This window comes from Leopardus geoffroyi, chromosome C1, assembly GCF_018350155.1.
Source record: "Leopardus geoffroyi isolate Oge1 chromosome C1, O.geoffroyi_Oge1_pat1.0, whole genome shotgun sequence".
Lineage (NCBI taxonomy): Eukaryota > Metazoa > Chordata > Mammalia > Carnivora > Felidae > Leopardus > Leopardus geoffroyi.
Window position 1 is genome coordinate 175,184,800 of NC_059328.1, and position 19,733 is coordinate 175,204,532.

The window sequence follows — 19,733 nt, forward strand, 5'->3', positions numbered from 1 at the left end:
AACTTACCAACTCAACACCCAAAAAACAAATAATCTAGTGAAGAAATGGGCAAAAGACATGAATAGACACTTCTCCAAAGAAGACATCCAGATGGCCAACTGACACATGAAAACATGCTCATCATCAGGGAAATACAAATCAAAACCACAATGAGATACCACCTCACACCTGTCAGAATGGCTAACATTAACAACTAGGCAACAACAGATGTTGGTGAGGATGCGGAGAAAGAGGATCTCTTTTGCATTGTTGGTGGGAATGCAAGCTGGTGCAGCCACTCTGGAAAACAGTATGGAGGTTCCTCAAAAAATAAAAAATAGAACTACCCTACGACCCAGAAATTGCACTACTAGGTTTTTTTTTTTTTTTAATTTTTTTTTTCAACGTTTATTTATTTTTGGGACAGAGAGAGAGACAGAGCATGAACGGGGGAGGGGCAGAGAGAGAGGGAGACACAGAATCGGAAACAGGCTCCAGGCTCTGAGCCATCAGCACAGAGCCTGACGCGGGGCTCGAACTCACGGACCGCGAGATCGTGACCTGGCTGAAGTCGGACACTTAACCGACTGCGCCACCCAGGCGCCCCACTACTAGGTTTTTATCCAAGGGATACAGGTGTGCTGTTTCAAAGGGACACATGCCCCTCAATGTTTATAGCAGCACTACTGACAATAGCCAAGTATGGAAAGAGCCCAAATGTCTATCGATGGTTGAATGGATCAAGAAGTGGTATATATATATACACATATATATATATATGTATATATATATCATACATATACCATATATATGTGTATATATATACCATATATACCATACATATACCATATATATGTGTGTATATATATAAATATATATACCATATGTATATGTATATATATACAATGTTTATATACACATATATATATATATACACAATGTGTATATATATATATATATATATATATATATACACACACACACACACATATATACAATGGATATATATATATATATATATATACACATATATACAATGGAATATTACTCGGCAATCAAAAAGAATGATATCTTGCCATTTGCAACTACGTGGATGGAACTAGAGGGTATTATCTTAAGCGAAATTAGTCAGAGGACGACAAATATATGACTTCATTCATATGAAGACTTTAAGACACAGAACATATGAGCATAAGGCAAGGGAAGCAAAAATAATATAAAAACAGGGAGGGGGACAAAGCATAAGAGACTTAAATATGGAGAACAAACAGAGGGTTACAGGAGGGAGTGTGGGAGGGGGATGGGTTAAATGGGTAAGAGGCATTAAAAAACCTACTCCTGAAATCATTGTTGCACTAAATACTAATTTGGATGTATATTAAAAAAATAAAATTAAAAAAATGTATGATTGCAATAATATTTTAGTGATGTAGATGAACAAATGCCATACAGAAATGATACATGTTACATATTATATAAATGATAACTAATGCTATATAATATATATGTATACACATACATATATAGAAGCATACACACACATTTACAATTTCTTTGCCTCCATGTTATTTGAATAATGATGACACTGGCTTTAAATGCTAAAAGGTATCTAAATTGTCAGATGTAGCATTTAGTGAATTTTTACCTCAAGTACACTTATGTCTTTGAAAATCAGAGTTTGACACACACAACTTTCAACTAACCCATATTTACCATAATAATTAGTGTCAAAAATGTTTCCAATAATAGATAGTGTTTTTATCTTTTACTTGTTTTAAAAAAAAGCACACCCACATTTGTACTTTTATTCCCATAAAGACCCTGGGAGCAATACACCACAAGTGTCATTATTACATGAACCAAGTAGGTTTAAGGTACCAGACAATTTGAGACAGATGGTGTTTTAAATAAACATTGTGTTTTATATACTACCTTAGATTGAAAGGAAATTAAAAAGCAGGTGAAAAATGAACACAGCTTAATAACATAGAGAATTTCTTTTCTCATCATTTGGTAAATCTAAAAGTGTAATCAATCAGCATATCTTTTTAGATAACAGTAAAAATCATCTCAGGGATTTTATGCCAAAGGTCTTAACACATTCAGCATTCACCTCAATCTGTTTTCCTGCTCTCTTATAGGGTGTGCTAGGAAAGGTAACATAGAAGCACTGCAAGATTTTTAGTCATTAAAAATGCCTCATTATGTCTAATGCAATTATCCAATAAAGAACAGAAGTGCTGGTAAGATATTTAAAAAAAAACTTTCCCCATCTGGAACAAATGTATATTTCTTAAAAAGTTAAAGCATTTTAGGCGCACCTGGGTGGATCAGTCATCTAACTCTTGACTTCGGCACAGTTAATGAACTCACAGTTAGTGAGTTTTGAGCCTCACATCGGGCTCTGTGCTGGCAGCATGGAGACTGCTTAGAATTCTTTCTCTGCCTCTCCCTCCCTGCCTCTCCCTGTTCATGCTTCCTCCTTTACGCACACAGTTTCTGTTTCTCTCTCAAAATAAATAAACTTTAAAAATAAAATTTTAAAAAGTTAAAGCATTTTAGTTATATCAGTTAGCATCCACTTAAAGATCAAACAGGCTAATTAGATTTTTATTGTGAAAGGAAAATTCTAGAATATTATACTGATTTAAATAGCAAAATGCCTTATAAATTTGGTGCGTGTGTCAAATAATTTTAAAAATGTTAGGTGTAGAATTGTATAGCCTTAAGATGAAATGTTAGCAATTGATCCGGTAGGTTTATATTGATGTTAGCAGTTGGTCTGTGCAAATAAAAAATGACACACATACTGTAAAGACAAATAAAAATGGGTTTAAGACAAGGATCAATACTATAGAAGAATTTAGTATGTGTTTTAGAGGCTATACCATGGAGCACCTGGGTGGCCCAGTTGGATAAGCATCTGGCCCTTGATTTCAGCTCAGGTCATGATCTCACGGTTTGTGGGTGTGAGCTTCATGTTGGGCTCTGTGCTGACACTATGGAGCCTGCTTGGGACTCTCTCTCTCTCTGCCCCTCCCCTGCTTGCTTATGTTCTCTCTCGCTCTCTCTTTCTGTCTCAAAGTAAATAAACTTAAAAAGAAAAAAGAGTAGTGGATATGCCAGACATTTTTGAGTCCTACCAGAAATGAATGTGGAAGCTGAGGAAAAGGTGGTATAACGAGTAGATTCTTAGAAGACTTATCCAATAGTCTTCTTTTTGGCTCTTCTTCAATTGACCCTTAAATGCTAATGAACTCTTGGGTTCTCAGTTTATTCACTTTATCTGGATGATAATAACCATTTAAGTAACTTATGTTACCATTTCTGAATTCTGGCAAATCTGAAATCTATATCTTCAGACCAGACTTTGACAGAGCTATTGAGCTATCTATAAAATATCTTACAAAATTTCTATGCCCTGGATATTTCAGCATCTCAAAATCAGCACGTTTAATCTTGAACAAATTACTTTCCAACCCAAACTCTTACTCCTCTTGTATACTCGCTATTCATATAATTACCACAGCTTGGCAACTGAAGAACATCACAGAAGTCTTCTCTTTCACTTGGGATTAATCAATAAGTCCTATCAGTTGAATGTTTCTGGCTTTCCAGTCTCTTTGTACCATTGCTACTATCATAAGTAAGCCCCAGTTTATCTTCCAGTTACATTTTTGAGAGTAAATGAATAGAGTTCTTAAGATATGAATTCTGGGGCTACACACCTGGGTTCTGTTTCTAATTATACTACCTACTTCAAACTTTCATGTCTCTGTGCCTTAGTTTTCTAGACTAAAATAGAAAAAAAAGTAAGTCATAGTACCTATCTCACAGGTTTACTCTGAGGGTAGATGTGAATATATGTAAAGTGCTTAGGATAGTGCCTGATAGTTGACTTAAGGCTTCATTAATTAAAAATTTTTTTACATTTATTTATTTTCGAGAGACAGAGAGAGAGCACAAGAGGGCAAGGGCCAGAGTTCTTCTTCCCCATTGCTGCTCTAATTATCAATCCCAAAGCAAAACTTGACCATTCAAAACCTGTAATTGATCTTCATTACATACATAATAATATCCTGAGCTTATTGTATGGCACACAATGTCCTTCATTATTTGGCCCATCCTGCTAATCCAGAATTGTCTGTCAAGAACTAGCACTCTGGTATAATGATATACAGGGCTTTCCCGGGCATATGTTATGTCATACTGGTGCTTTTCTTTGCATGTATCCCAACACCTTCCCTTGTCTCTCTGTGGAATTTCCTCAGTCTGTCTAATAAATATTGATATATTCACGTGCCTTCAACTATACTTTGTTCATTTCTTCCTTTGATCTTGCAATATGTCTTTACTGATGCTTGTCTAAAAAGAGCCATATTTTAAGACTTCCCAGATTAATTGATATTTTTAGTTAGTCTTAAATTATGGTTCTGTGTTAAGACACGGATCTGTGAACTGGGAAGTTTTTTTGTTTGTTTGTTTGTTGTTCATTTTGTTGTAATCAGTGAGAAGTTATTGGGGGATGTGGAGCAGCAGAGAATCATATCGAAATGATGATTTAATAAATGTATCCTGGAAGAAAAAGTAGGATAGAATAGAGATCCCCAAACTGTCTCAGTTCCAGGTCCCTACATATCTCAATAATTTTTAAAGGCTCTCCCAGGCCAAAAAATACCTAATGGTTCTATTTACTAAGTCATTATATCCAAGCCACAGAATAGTGATAGTTCACATGGCCTTTAAGAAATGTTATACTTCCCTTGAAAATTTAAAGTATCCTAAAGGGTGATGCACTGAGTTCAGTGTGGTGACCCAGTGTACCTTAGGTCATACTTTTTAACCACAAGATCAGAAGTATATAAACAGGAAGACTGGAGACAGGAACACTAGTTGAAACAGGGCTGACAAACTAGGACCCAATCTGACTGACTGCCTGTTTTTGTAAGTAAAATTTTACTGAAATACAGCCATGCTCATTTGTATATGATTTTTATGTTTGAACAGCAGAGTTGAGTATTTGAGAAGAGTCCATATAGCCCAAAAAGATGAAAATATGTATTATCTGGTCCTTTACAGAGAAGTCTTGCCAGTCCCTAAGTTAGATGGTTAGTCCAGTATCAAATTATCATGTCATAAAAGACTGAACAAAAGAGACAGACTTAGAAATTTTTATTGTATTTAATTCACATATATTTGAATATCTATAATATGTCACTCTGTGGAAGCTATGACAGATTTGTCATTAAGTTTATATTCTATAGATTAAAATTGAAATCTTGGCAAATTTAGGTGTGTATTTTCTTTTCTTATACTCTCTTATTAAGTGTCACAGGAAATTATATTTCTACCGAGGATCAATTCATTAATCATCACCATCCTTTTTATAGTGGATGAGGCAATTAAGATAATTTTGAAATCAGTGTCTTTCAGATATTAAAAGCCACAGCAAAGCTATTATGTTGACATTTTAGGGAAATTCAGATTGTACCTTCTGTTCATTAACATTACCAATACAATTTTGAGTAATGGGTATAGAAAGCCAGCTCAAAACATAATCTGACAGACTTGTTTCCTGTACAGCCTATGATGATATAATAATATTAACTTAGGAGATTTTTTCTCTCTTTTCCTTTAAAAAGCATGCTTATTTAATACTTTCTGGCATAATTGAAAACATCACTTTCCTATTCTAAAGATAATTTTAGTGACTGCAGATAGCATAATCAGCCCATAAAGCTGTCATTGGTCCTTACACAAAAAGTTTGTGTCATTTATTACTCATGACCCATTCACTCACACTCCTGGATTTCAGAATTGCTCTAAATAATGTATCCAAGTTTACAAAATGTAATCTTAAGGGCTTGTCTGCAATATTTTTGTAGGATTGGGATGATACCTGAGCCACATATAAATAAAAATTATTTGACATTATAGATAAAATTCCAACTTTTAACCTTACTCCATCTCCTCTGAGAAAAGTGCATATTCGATTGTGTGTATCTGTGTATGACAGTGAGAGATTAAATCAAATAGTATATAGCATTGTGCTATGAAAGTAAATAGGATAAAAAATTTGTATTTGTTACTGCAAACAAAATTAAAATTATATCTCAAATATTAAATAATTTGTATTAATAATGACATTTCTCTAACAGCATGTTCGGCAAGGTACGCATTAATCCTTTTTCTAGAGTTGCTTATTGAAGGATTTTCTTGTTTAATGTGGCGATGTTTTTAGAAAAAAACTTAAAATATTATTTTCATAGACAAAACAGTATTTTTATTTCTAACATTTATTAATGAGCACTGTAATATCCTTAGACAAATGATGAATGGATGATAGATGTGTTGGAAACTCCAGTGCTACTGGGAAAATGAGGAATGGAAGCATTCTAGGTTCTGGTTCTTTGGAGTGTCTGTCAGCTCATACTGCATAGGTCACCTCCTATTCACTTTTCATTTCTCTAGTCTCCCATCCTCCCAGTACACTTTCATTTCTTCTTCCTAAGCAATCCTGCATTCTCCCTTCCAATTACCAACACTGACTCCAAAGTTATCTTTCTTGTCATTTCTCATCTCCCATGTCTGTCCAAACACTGAGATATTCTAGGCAAATTGTGCCTTAGAACACTACTTACCTGTTAGATGCAATTGCTTTTTCAATCTTGCCAGCAACTTTGTCATTTTCAGTGTCTTTTCAACATCCTTGCAGCCTTCTCATCTCTCAGTCACAGTTGCTGGAACTTTACCACATCCTGTCTGTCTTCCACCAATGCCCCCACTTCTGATTAATGCAGTCAAAAAGACCAGCAGATCTTCTCTTTGCCCAGACCTTCTAGGTTTCAGACATTATTTATCTAATCTTCTTTTCAATCCAGCAGATATTTTTAGAAAGATATTATAGTTCCTGTAGTTCAAGAAATCAGTATTTTTTAAAAAAAATATATATGATAGACCATTTTTAAAGCACAATCTGAGGACCCACCATATTTGGTACCAAATGGTGAATTATATACTCAAAATTATAAAGTGACTTTACAGTTAATTTTCCATTACTACAAACTACATTATTTAACTTTTATAAAACATAATAGCGAGTACTGAAAACTCATTCAAAGAACAGAGTATATTTTCAATATCATCTTAAACGTTAACTTTAAGACTCAAAGTGGTGAGTAATCTTAGGTATACCTTTTACATTTGGAAATAGCCATAATATATTTTCAGATAGATTTCATGAGTGTAAATCAGAGAATTCTAGTCATATAATCATGGTTCCTGTAATATATTCCAAGTGGAAGCATAATTTAACTAAAAATGGTTTAATATACAAAATTATCTTTCATCTTTGATTACACTAAATCTTGTGTTTCTTTAAGCATGCCTTATAATCAGTGTCTCTTTCATGTGGGTCTAAATATGATTAATGAATTAAACATATGTTAAAAGAATATTTCTTAAAGAGAAACAGCTATCACTTTATATCATTTAAAACCATTACAATTCCAGTTTTCTATTAAATTCTAAGACAAATATGCAAAAGTAACTGACTTTTTCCAGTAACTATACTTGTAGCAACAGATTCATTTGCAAAACTTTCCAACCTCAGCTTAGAAATCAATGAATCATAGCCTCTGTTTTGGGGAAGTCTTCTGATTCTGTATTTGAATAGAAGAATGCATGTAGTTTTACTCAACTTGTTTTGACAAAAATCACACTTGATGCTTGTTTTCAGGATAAATCCTTTGATTTTTTTTTGTGTTCCCTTTATTCTCTCTGTTGTCATCCTGCTTTTAGTCCTGATCCTTTTCCTGCTGCAGTCAAATGTTTAGCCTGTGTTCAGCCATATGTTTAGCACACATATGCTCGCGTACACATACTCTCTCTCTCTCTCTCTCTCTCTCTCGTTCTCTCCTTGAGAATTTTTCAAGCCCTTGGTTCTCCTGGTTCCTAAGCCTTTGGACTTAGACTGGAACTATACCATCAACTCTTTTTGGTCTCCAGCTTGATGACTGAAGAAATTGGAACTTTTCCGGGGCATCTGGGTGGCTAAGTTGGTTAAGCGTCTGACTTCGGCTCAGGTCATGATCTCATGGTTCATGAGTTTAAGCCACGTTGGGATCTGTGCTGACAGCTCTGAGCCTGGAGCCTCCTTCAGATTCTGTGTCTCCCTTCCCCACTCTCTCTCTCTCTGTCTCTCTAAAAAATAAATAAACATTAAAAAATTGAAAAAAAAGAAATTCGAATTTTTCAGCCTCCATAATCATGTAAGCCAATTGTTGGTTCTGTTCCCTTGGAGAACCCTGATCAAGGGTTGGAAATTGGGAATCAGAATGCTAAAAGTCAATTGGATCTGCTCATGAAAGGCATTTAATGTCGTATTAATGGACTTAATTTACTTCTGTTAGGTAATATGAACACATTAGAAGTTTCTAAGGAGGCATGTTACGTTAAAACACACACATACACACACATACACGCACACACACATAATGTTTTCGGAAAATCCCTCAGGTGGGAGTGGACTGAGGTAGGGTATGATGAGAATGCTACCACAACAGACTCAGTAAAAACTGAATTGAGGTCAACAGAGCTGGACAAACCATGGGCTAGAGAAGATCAGAAAAATAATCCCAGTCATTGGTTTTAATCTTAGGTGGAAGTGGAGATGGTAATGCTATTTGCCGAGCTGAAAGGACTACGGAGAATCTCAGAGCAGAGGGAATGGAATGAGCAGATGTTTGCATATAGGTTGCAAACTAGCAGCTTATAAATCAAACCTAGCCTATTTTTTTTTTAATTTGCCTGTTAGCTTTTTAAAATCTTAATTTTTTGTCAACTCAAAACTTGTGACAGTTCATCCAAAAAGTTTTTTTCTATTTTGGACATTTTATCATAAAAAAAGATGAATTGCCTTCTTGTAATTTACCAGATCAGTGGAGCTGAGTAATAGCCACCTCAGTCAGACAAGCATGGTCATGACTCTGATTTGCCACAGAACCCTTTCCTAGACCGTCTCTGAGACCCAGGCATAATCAGGAGCCCCTTATAATTTTCCTACATGTCATAAATAGCTCAACCACAGTTGTAGATTGAGCATCTACCTTGTATTATTAGTAATCTGATGTAAGGGATCACCCTAATACAACCTGAGTGTTTCAGGCAGAGCCAGGATCTTGCGGGCACCATAATTGAATTTGTTATTCAATTGAACTAAAGCTTTAATGGCTATAAAATGGAAAGATTAATTACAGCCGGGCCTTGCTGATTTCTAGTCTCAGTTGTTTAGCAAGGGTCTTATCTTTTTTGAGCCTCAGTTTCTACATGGGTGAAGATAATAATAGTACCACCTTGGAGAATGGTTATGAGGACTTTATGAGCTATTCGTGTAAGAGGCGCTCAACACCTGGTTTCAAACAATGACCAGGAGAGTTTAGCCATAATGTAAGATAAAGTCGAATCCAATGTGTAACCACCTTGTGAAAAAAAATGAAAAGAACAAAACTGTAGTCTTCTAAATTGTTAAGTCTTTTCAATGTTACTTCTATTGTCAATAGACAAGCACAGGCAAAAATAATTTTATTTGCTTGATGTAATCAAATAGTTTTTCTATGCTTAACCCATTTCTATATCCTCAAAACCTCCACCTTATAATGAAGTGTGACAATTTTGAAAAGTATACCATGCAACAGTTTGGAAATTTTGTCCCAAGAGAAGTTGACTGCCTTTATATACACTTATATATCTTTATAGTGAATGCCAAGGGCTTTTTGCTTACTATTTTATTGTTTTGCATACTATGAATGCAATTTAAAAATTTGTATTGTGTTTTCAGCAAATGAAGAACAGATGTTGAAATTCAAAATGAATGCGTTATAGTCAATAAACAGTACTCATTTATATATAAAATTCATTATATCATTTTATGTATAATTAGAACATTTGAAGAACAGTGCCATATCACCAAGAAGAACAAAAGTTACTATAATCTAATATATAATTGAAATACTATTTTAATATTTGCATAAAATAATTGTCTAATTAGAATATTGCAATGGGTGTGAAAAGATTTAAAACATCTCAGAAACTTAAAAACATTTTTTTTTCTAATTGTACTTTAATTTCATGAACATTCAAGGCCCTTTTGCTCTTTTCTAAACAGAAGTGAGAATATAGTTGATTTTGTTCTTTTCTCTAATTGATTCCCTTCTCTTGATTGCCAGATACAATTTAGATTTCCTATAACTGGAAATGAAAATCCATTGTTTGCAAACTCTCTTAATTTCAGACTTGACTATGGCAAAGCCCATAAAGAGGATCTTTTTAAGAGGTGCTGACACTGAATCAGAAGGTGATCTCATCTCGGTGGAGGCTGCAGAATTAGACCCATTAACTTCAATTGAAATTGAACAGCCACCCTGGGAAAGCTTGTCTGAGTGAAAATGAGTATAGTCAAATTTGAGGCAAGGTGTATGAAAGCATCTGAAAGTGTAATGGGATGCAAAGTATTTCAGTGTGGCCTATTAGTCACACCTAGAAGCCTGTTTTAAAAGTCTAGACAGACAATAAAAATAGCTACCAGAGAAAATAAAGAGACATTCTAGATTCCCATGGGGTTTTCCTTTAGTGGAGAATGATTTAAACTAACCATAAACCACCCCTCCACTATCAAATAACTTAGAATGGTTAATTTTAGTGGAGAAGTCACATTTAAATATTTTCTTAAAATGTGGCCAAATTATTCCTCAGAGTCTTATGGCTTTACCCTGTTGTAGACAAGAGACATTAAAAAACAAACCAAAAAACTCTTAAAACTCCTAATTTAAAAACTCTGGGGGAACTTGTCATTTAAAGAGATTTTTCCCTCAGTCTTAGAAGCAAATAATTTACCTCTCATTGTACTTCTGCAAATCCAAAACTTTTTTTGTGCATATTTTACTATTTTTTTTACTTGTCAAAGAGGTATTACTTACATCTAGATTATAGAGCTCTCCATCTCGGTAGGCACACATGCATGTATCTAGTAATATGTCCATCTGTATATATTTGGGCGCCAATTCTTAGAAAAGGTTATGTTAAAAGGTAAACTGAGGCACAGAACTTTCAGGAGTCTCTTTGAGCATATGTCCATTTCAATTGGGCAGTGCCAAACCAAACATGGTTAGGAGAGTCTACTGACAGGAGCAGGAGCTGGGTGTATGTGCGTGGGGTGCGTAGGAAGGTTTATACAGAAGATGAGGCAGAAAAGTAAGGATATTATTTGATTAACCATAGCTTAAGCAGTTGCTTATTTAGGAAAGTTGGCTACTTTTGATTGGTTGTTCTTGTTTGATTTTCTCAAATTTGAGTGCATTGATTCTGGCTTAGGTTTTGGTTTGTTTACATAGTATTAGAACTATCTCAGTCTATTAGCCTCCCTGTTTAAATACTTTAACAGAAAAATGGAAGCAATGTTTCTGTGCCTGTAAACTCTTTCCATTTCCTGCAGGTCATATGGGGATTATGGCACACTCGGTTCCCCTGCAGAGTACAATAGACTCCCTTAGCACTGATTTATTTAACTTCCTAATTTCTGCTAAACACAGTCATCCCCAGGTTCAATGGAAGAAGTAATTTGAATCTTACAGAAGCATGAGATTGAGCTGCAGGTGCTATAATGCTAGGGACAGGAGCAAACCAGGGGAGTGTTGAGAAAATTTAGACAATTCTCTCTTTGGTATCTCTATATAACTTGTTATGTTCCATACTTGTGTTTGCAAAAAAAAAAAAAAAAATGCATTCTATGAAGATGAAATTCCAGAGAAAACTGAAAGAGATTAATATATGAGGTCAGACTAGGAACATAAAGCCTGTAAAACTGGAAAAATGACTCATGGTAAATGCAGAAAGTCATTTCTGTGCAAAACTTAGGATTTAGAAAGTGTCTAGTCACTACAAAGTTATACTTTAGAATTGGCTGCTCAGTCTGAGGAATTAAATAAATCAAAGAAAGATTTGATTATGACAACAATTACAGTAATATCAGTGTTTTGAGCAGAGATATTGCCTATGATTTGAAGGACATTTCATGAGGACAGCATCAGTCACTTTATAATATGGCAGTACCTGACCAAAATATATTATTATAGCACTTTTCATATGTATCAGAAAAATTTAAAATAGACTCTTAGGAGGCTTGTGTAGTTCTCTGTGTAGCCAGTCACCAGCCAATTTCAGTTGATTGATCTGATATTGTAAAGAGTTGTATAAGACACTGTCAGTAAATGATTAATCTGTTGGACAATTTTGGAAACCAGAAAGAATATATAAAAATATAAAATTTATTAGCTCATGCATTGGAATTTACCAGTATCTTTTTTTTTTTAATTTACCAGTGTCTCAAAGTCATATATTAAAAATACAAATACAGGAAAGAGAAAAATTGATAACATTATCTCAAAGATGTTCTTATTTATATTTAGAGGAGAGAGTAAAAGCAAAAGAACGACTTTGGGAAATTATATTTGTTTATGACACATCTGTTTTTACTTTACCATGTCTAGCTATAGAGAACCCAATTAGGAATATAAATTTAAAAAGAAAAACTAGATACACTGATAAGAAAGATGAATTTATGTCAAAATTAAATACTTATTTTTAGAATACTTTTAAAATGCCAATACTATCAAATTAGTTAATATACATGTTTTAAAAATAAAATTTATCTATGCTAATAACATAACAGTGCTCCTTTTATTATCCCTTAATCACCTCTGATTTCTGCTCCCCAGAGACAACTGCATTGACCACTGAGCTCATTTATCTACCTCCAAATTGCTGAATAATATCTTTACACTGACATTTTGTGGTTTTTCAATATTAGGTCTTGTCCACGGCCTCTTACCACAGATAAGGGTTCTCTCCCTTGTCTTTATATTCTCTAAGTATATCTAATTTCCATCTTCTCCAGATATTGGTTATATCACATGTGTTTTGGAAAGCTAATTTATTATTTAAATGGTTTCTAATGGAGATGTCACATTGTATACTATGATTGTATTTCTTTTGTGTAATGCATTTTGCCTTGAGTTAGTTAGTATGTGTCTCCCCCCTCCCCAATTAGCTTAGTTGCTATTACTGAATTTCAAAATTTTCCCATAAAAATCCTCTGAAATATAATTAAACGTGTAGTTTGCCATACATGGTAAAAAAAAAATGGCAAAGTAACATTTTTTAAAATGTTTATTTATCTTTGAGAGAGAGAGAGAGAAGAGCGCGAATAGGGGAGGGGCAGAGAGGAGACACAGAACCCGAAGCAGACTCTAAGGCTCTGAGCTGTCAGCACAGAGCCTGACACGGGGCTCAAACTCACAGGCTAGGAGATCATGACCTGAGCCAAAGTTGGGTGCTTAACTGACGGAGCCACCCAGGCGCCTCAAGTACCATTTTTATTTTTCCATATATTTTATTATTTTCCAGAAATAATTTTCCATACAAATTTCCAATATTTTATTTTCACAGTAAAACCTTAGATTGTGAGTAACTTGTTCTGCAAGTGTTGAACAAGACAAGGAAGCATTTCCAATAAATTTTAATTTCATAAATGAGTGATGTCTTGCAATACAAGTAGTACGTGATGCCAAATATCACATGATCACAACTGAGCCAATGGTTCTTTTTTTTTCTCTCTCTCTCTCCCTTTCTCTCTCTCTCTCTCTCTCTCTCGCCGTGGGATTGTAGATGCTTGTCTCCCATGCTGGGATGCTCACTCTTAAGCAGCAGTGTTTGGCAGAAATCAGTGATTTTTCAGAATGGTAGAAGTTGCCCACAGCTGACACTAGTGTATATTTTTGTCACTTTGGAGCACCTCTGGACAGTCCTTTGCTTTTCCATACAAGGGTAAGTTTAGGAATGCTTTGCTTCATTCTAGGTCAGGCTGTCTGCAGATATAGACCCTTTCCTCTGCTGCCTTATTATCAGTTATATTAAATACAGTATGTGACAAGAGTTTATTAATACTGTACTGTAGTCACCATCCGTTAGTGATAATGAGTGTTTTCCTTTACAAAAATCCTCTTCTTGTCTCTCTCACACCAACCATGAAGAGTTTCAAAGGTCAGTTCAGGTTAATTTGTTTACTTTTCTTTATATTTTGTATTTTCTTTATTATTTTGTATTATATTACAGTATTATAATCATTTTTATATGAATATTTTTGGGTTATGGAATGAATCATCTGAGTTTCCATTTTTTCTTATGGGGAAATTTGTTTTGATATACAAGTGCTTTGGATTACAAGCATGTTTCTGGAATGAATTATGCTTGCAAACTAAGGTTTTACTGTATTGTACGCCAGTTTGGACAGTTTATTTTGGGACTTGTTGAATACCCAGGGCTTTATTTATTCCAGATTTTCTTTGCCTTATTTAGTAATAGCCATTCTTTCTGGGTTCTTCTAGGATGTGTGAAGTCTCAGGGAAAGTATTATTTTGTGGGCATGCTGTTTATATAAGCAATTCCATTTAAAAATATATAACAGAATTCATGGACTCCTTTGAATTATAGTAAATTGTTGATGAAAATTTAAGATATTGATAGAATTATTACTCATTACTCATGATGCTCTATCACCCATTGTGTTGCTTGTGAAAACTGGTTTTCAAAGACTCTCTCACAGCTTGGTATTGTCTTTAGTTGATGGCTATAAAAGTACATCTTCTTAGGAAATGCAGGAAAATAGGTATGTTAATTGGTTTTCTTGTCATGTTGAATTTATCATTCAACGTGTATAGTGTGGTGTAAATGCAAAACGACACATCTTCCAACCTTACCTCCTCTTGAATTCTTTAGGCAGAAACTGTTTCATCCCTACAGTGTGATCTGCAATGTTGACCACATCCTGTCTTTCATCATATTGGGTAGATGCTTATGGGAGATGAGACAAGGAAAATACATCATCCTTTTAGCATGGTTAAAAATCTCCTGGGAGAACGTGTCATCAATACATTGATTGAGGCAAAAGAGGACATCATTTATAAAGGCCTCTTGACATTAGAGAACAGGGTGGCCTTACACCCTGAGAGGAAGTAAGGTACATGACATACAGTCATGGAGAAATACTTGACATGGATCACAGAGCATGCTGAGAGTTGGGTTCAATCCCTACATGCTAGTAACAGAAGACACACAGGGTAAAGGACACCTGATTCCACTTCTGCTGCCTATAGGTGCTTTGGTAAGAGGTAGCATCACAGCACACAGACCAGATGAGAGCTAATGTAAGGGCCTGTTGACACAATTCTAGTCCAAAGGCCAACCGTGGGCAGTTGGTAGTGCAAAGTACCAACTTATCTTGTGCCCAGTGTTAGAGTCCTGCAAAGTCAGTATATCTGCAACAAGCTGGAAGCCCAAATTAAGGGAAAATATCAAGGTGTTAGGTTTACTTGTGTGTTGATTGCTTTTTTCTTCTTTCATTAAAGCACGTATATATGCTAATAAGAATGAGCTATTGATAATAGGGAAATGAAAATGCAGAAAAAAACATGGTGAATGATGACTGCATGAAATCATGCTGTAGGTTAGTGGGTGGGATAAGGTCAAAAGTGATGGGTTGGCTTTGATATAAGCAGAACTTCTTCCATTGTTACAAAAAAGGAAGCAAAGTACATAGGAATGAATTCTGAAACATGTAAGGATATTGAGGTAGCACATACTTGATTGTACCTGTTTTCTCAGTGAAATATGAGACATCATCAGATAAGAGAATGTGTTAGAGGCTTTGATGTTAGGGGTCTGAAGAGAGAAAAGGAAGTATGAATATCCCCTTTAAAAACTATTAAGTAAAGAAAGATGTGTACAAGTCCTTATTCTTATTATTAAATACATAGTGTTTTAAAAAATATCTTTAATTATACTGTAAAGATAGGAAGGATGGATTGTGAACCATTGAATATGACTTTGGTTCTGTCATTGTCCTCTGTCTTCTCACTTTAGTCATTTGAGAGGTTGTCCAAACAATCCTAAAGAACCTAAAGAACCCCAGTTTACTCATTGGTAGAACTAGGCTTCAGACCAAACCAGTCTGTTCTTTTAAATTTTCTTATTTTCTCAGTGAGGTTTCTGATTCTGGATAACATTAAGCTTTGTTTCAGCAGATTGGGAAGATATATTATTCTATACAAGGGTAAATGGTATAAGTAAAGTCATAAAGGAATACATATGAAATTCAGAGGAAAGTGAATGGATCAATAGTTAATAAAGGCTTTACCTTCTGCAAACTCATGGTTCCAACACATGGATGAATCTATAGTAAATTATTAACCTGGTGATTATTTGACATAATGGCATGGAGTTAAAAGTAATAATCTGGATACTAATTCCTTCTTTGCAATCATTCTAGGTAGGCACTGTGAACATACCTTGCACTCAAAAGGGAATGGTTGAATTATTCCCTTACTCTCCCCAAAGCCATCAATCTTTGAAAGCTTAAATCAAGAATATGTAGATACAGCACAGATTGAAATGACTACAAGGCCTATTGGCCATCTCTCTTTGTCAGAGTATTTCAAAGCACAGCAGTGCTTGTATAGATCACATTTATTTATACAACCCAAAATATCACCTTTGAAAACTACAAACATTAGTGCCCATTTCCATGGGACACTAGAGTCAGACTTTCTGAGCTTTCTTTCCAGAAACATGCAGCCATAAAATATCTAGGTCTCTGCCCAGGAAGTGACATCCAGTGACTCATTATGAATGAACATATCTTCTTCACAGAGAGATATGGAGTTGTTTCTTATCAAGAAAGTCACACCTGTGTCTCAGGCCCTCTGTAATATTAGTGAAAAATATAAAAAACATAAATATAAACTAAACCTCATAAAAGGCGTAATGCATATAGAGGAATAAATAAATAATCATTTTAGTATTTGCAACTGAAATGATATAGTTTCTAATACTGAAATAAAGTTTTATTTCTTCTTTATATATAATAAAATATTTTCTACATGTTGACCAGAATATATTAATTTAAAATTGTTGGTTAAGTTATATTATTTCACGTTAGATTTTTCACTACAAAATTATTTTTAGGTCATTGGATAACATACAATTATGTATATAGCCTCTTCTATGCAAATGTAATTTGTAATATAGTCCAAATTTTACATATCTTATAAGTAAAGAAAAGGGCAGAAGCATTGTTTATTTTTAGAATTCTTATGCTTGGAACTTGCAAGCAATATTATTTGAGAAAGACATGGGTGATGATGTTGTAGCAGTTAATTTTGATTGCATCATACTATGCACTGATTTGTATATGTGTAGAAACTAGTAAGGGGATTTAAATGGGAATTTAAAATGACATACTGTGGTGGAAAGCTGATGTACTCCAAGAGAAAATGTCCTTAATAGAAAATATTATTTTTTTATTTGGGAAACCATATCTCGGAAATACCCAAAGCAGCCAGCTGTGAAAGCTTTCTTCAGAGGAGTAAATATGAAATTTTCTTTTCAAATGATTTGAGAAGGTACATTCTGAATACTTATATACCACAGAGACCAGAAGGTTTAGAAATGTCTAAATTATACATGCTCTATAAAGTTAGCCTCAGATACTTATCTGAGAAAAATCAGAAATACATGTAAAGTTTTTTCAAAAGTTTGTCTTCTGTATATCTCTTTTTGATATGTAAGTTGATTTGAAAACATTTTTTGGAGATGTTCTCTAACATAGACGCTGTAATTTGACTTGGAATAAATATGAAATTGTTAATATGAATACTTTTTAAAGGCAAAGACTCTAGTAAATATATTTAGGCATTACCCAGCCTTGAAATTTTTTTTTTTCTCTCATCATGAATAAGACATAAATGTGAAGGTTGTATTTTTAGTAGCAGCTGCATAATTTCATTACAGATAGGTCTTTGCTTTTCCCTGTTATTTAAAATAGAAGAGAATGTTTTCTTTCCAAGCTATGAGCACAGTTATTTTATAAAGTGATTTTTCTCCATATTATGAAAATATAGTAAAAATACATACTTGATATTCACTCTATAATTCATTGACTCTATCTTAATTTTTAGTATAAAAATTTTATTGAAGTATAACTTACATGTAATGATATGCTCAGATCTTAAATGTATCATGTAATCAACTTTTACAAATTTGTTACAAATGAATTCTTTCATGTAACATACACCCCATCTACATACAGAAAATTTCTCTGTCCAGAAAGTTCTCTTGTATTTCTGTCAAACCCTCTATCTATATATTTGAATAATGTTGAGATTAAAATACGATGTTGCTCAGTTTTATATCATATTGCCATAGTATAACATTACTAATAGTGATCTATAAGATATTTGAATAAATTTGAATAGCTGATATTCTAAAACAAGTATAATACAAACAATAACATAAGACAAAACAATAAATTGTGATTTAGTGTGTGAGCCAAATGAAATATCTGGTTCAAACTACCAATTCACTATTGTTGGATATATTATTCTTGTTAACTAGCATTGTTAGATGAGATGAGTGTATTGGATCAAAGCTTTGTTGCATGTGTTTTTGTCTTGTCCTGGGCTGTCTTGTTTCTTTTGAATGAATAATGGTGTGTTACATGGGCAACAGATGGTTTCAGTTCATTAATTTTACAATCCAATACAAACCAGCCTTGTGGATTAACTGCTAGAAGTCCATTAAACTATTGATTAGTTTGTTCTGATCAACTTTGCATTGGGGCCCCTACAAAAACCACCTGAGGGCTCTCCTTATCTTGTGAATTTGGGAAACATGGATACTTTATTACAGTGTCAATAAATTGTGGCCTCTCTTTCTTGTTTGACATAAGTTTTTCCGTGTCAAATCTTCAACCTCATCCCAGGACTCCCATTTTGTATAAAATCCATACATTCTGTAAATCCCATTTTGTATAAAATCCATACATTCTGTAAATGTATCTTTGTAAATGACAAAAACTTTTACTTTGTATAACAGTGAACATTTTAGGACAACTTTGACATGACAAAATTTAACAATTAACATATGTAAAAAGAGTTTAAAAACAACAGAAAAGAAAGCAACAAACATGCAAAAGTCCACTGGTTTTAACTTCTAAGAGACTTCAAAACACATTCTAACTGAAAGATGTTGTCTCTTAAAATTGTTAAACTCTCCTTGCAAATTCTTTCTATGCGTGTGTTCAGCTTTATCTGCACAACCTACTTAATAATACTTCCATTAGTTGCTTCCCTTGACTTTGAAAATATGGTACCATTTTTTTTTTAGGAAAACAATAATTGCATAGCAAAACTGTTAGATCAGAAAGCAGATCTAGAAAAGCTGAATGCTTAACTTGGTTTAAAGCAGAGTTAGAGACTTTAAGAATTCTTTCAGAAGTAGAGTGACAGAAATTTTCAAGAGAACTCTAAATTTTACTAGTATTTATTTTCCTTGACAGCCAGATCTCCAACAACTACTTCACTTAATTTTTAACTTATTAGGAAAAATGGTTAAAAGCAATAGGAGGGGAAAATAAAGATTGACTTAATAAAACTCTGAAACTTTTTTTTTTGCTATGTCTTTTAAGACTTTATTTTCTGAAAAACAGGTATTTCATACAATCTTTGCTGTGTTAATGCAAATATGCACAAAGTAGGCATGTATTTTTGTTTTCCAAAAGATGCATTATGAATATTTTCAGGAAGCTGGTGTGATTTATTCAACTTTTAATCTTAAATACAATCACAAAATTATATCCATCAGG

At 33.9% G+C, this 19,733-nt stretch overlaps 1 long non-coding RNA gene across 1 annotated transcript in view; it reads left to right on the forward strand.

The window, feature by feature from the left end:
* Nucleotides 1-19,733, forward strand: part of LOC123599204 — a 177,822-nt gene that overhangs the window by 14,031 nt on the left and 144,058 nt on the right. The window lies entirely within an intron of this gene.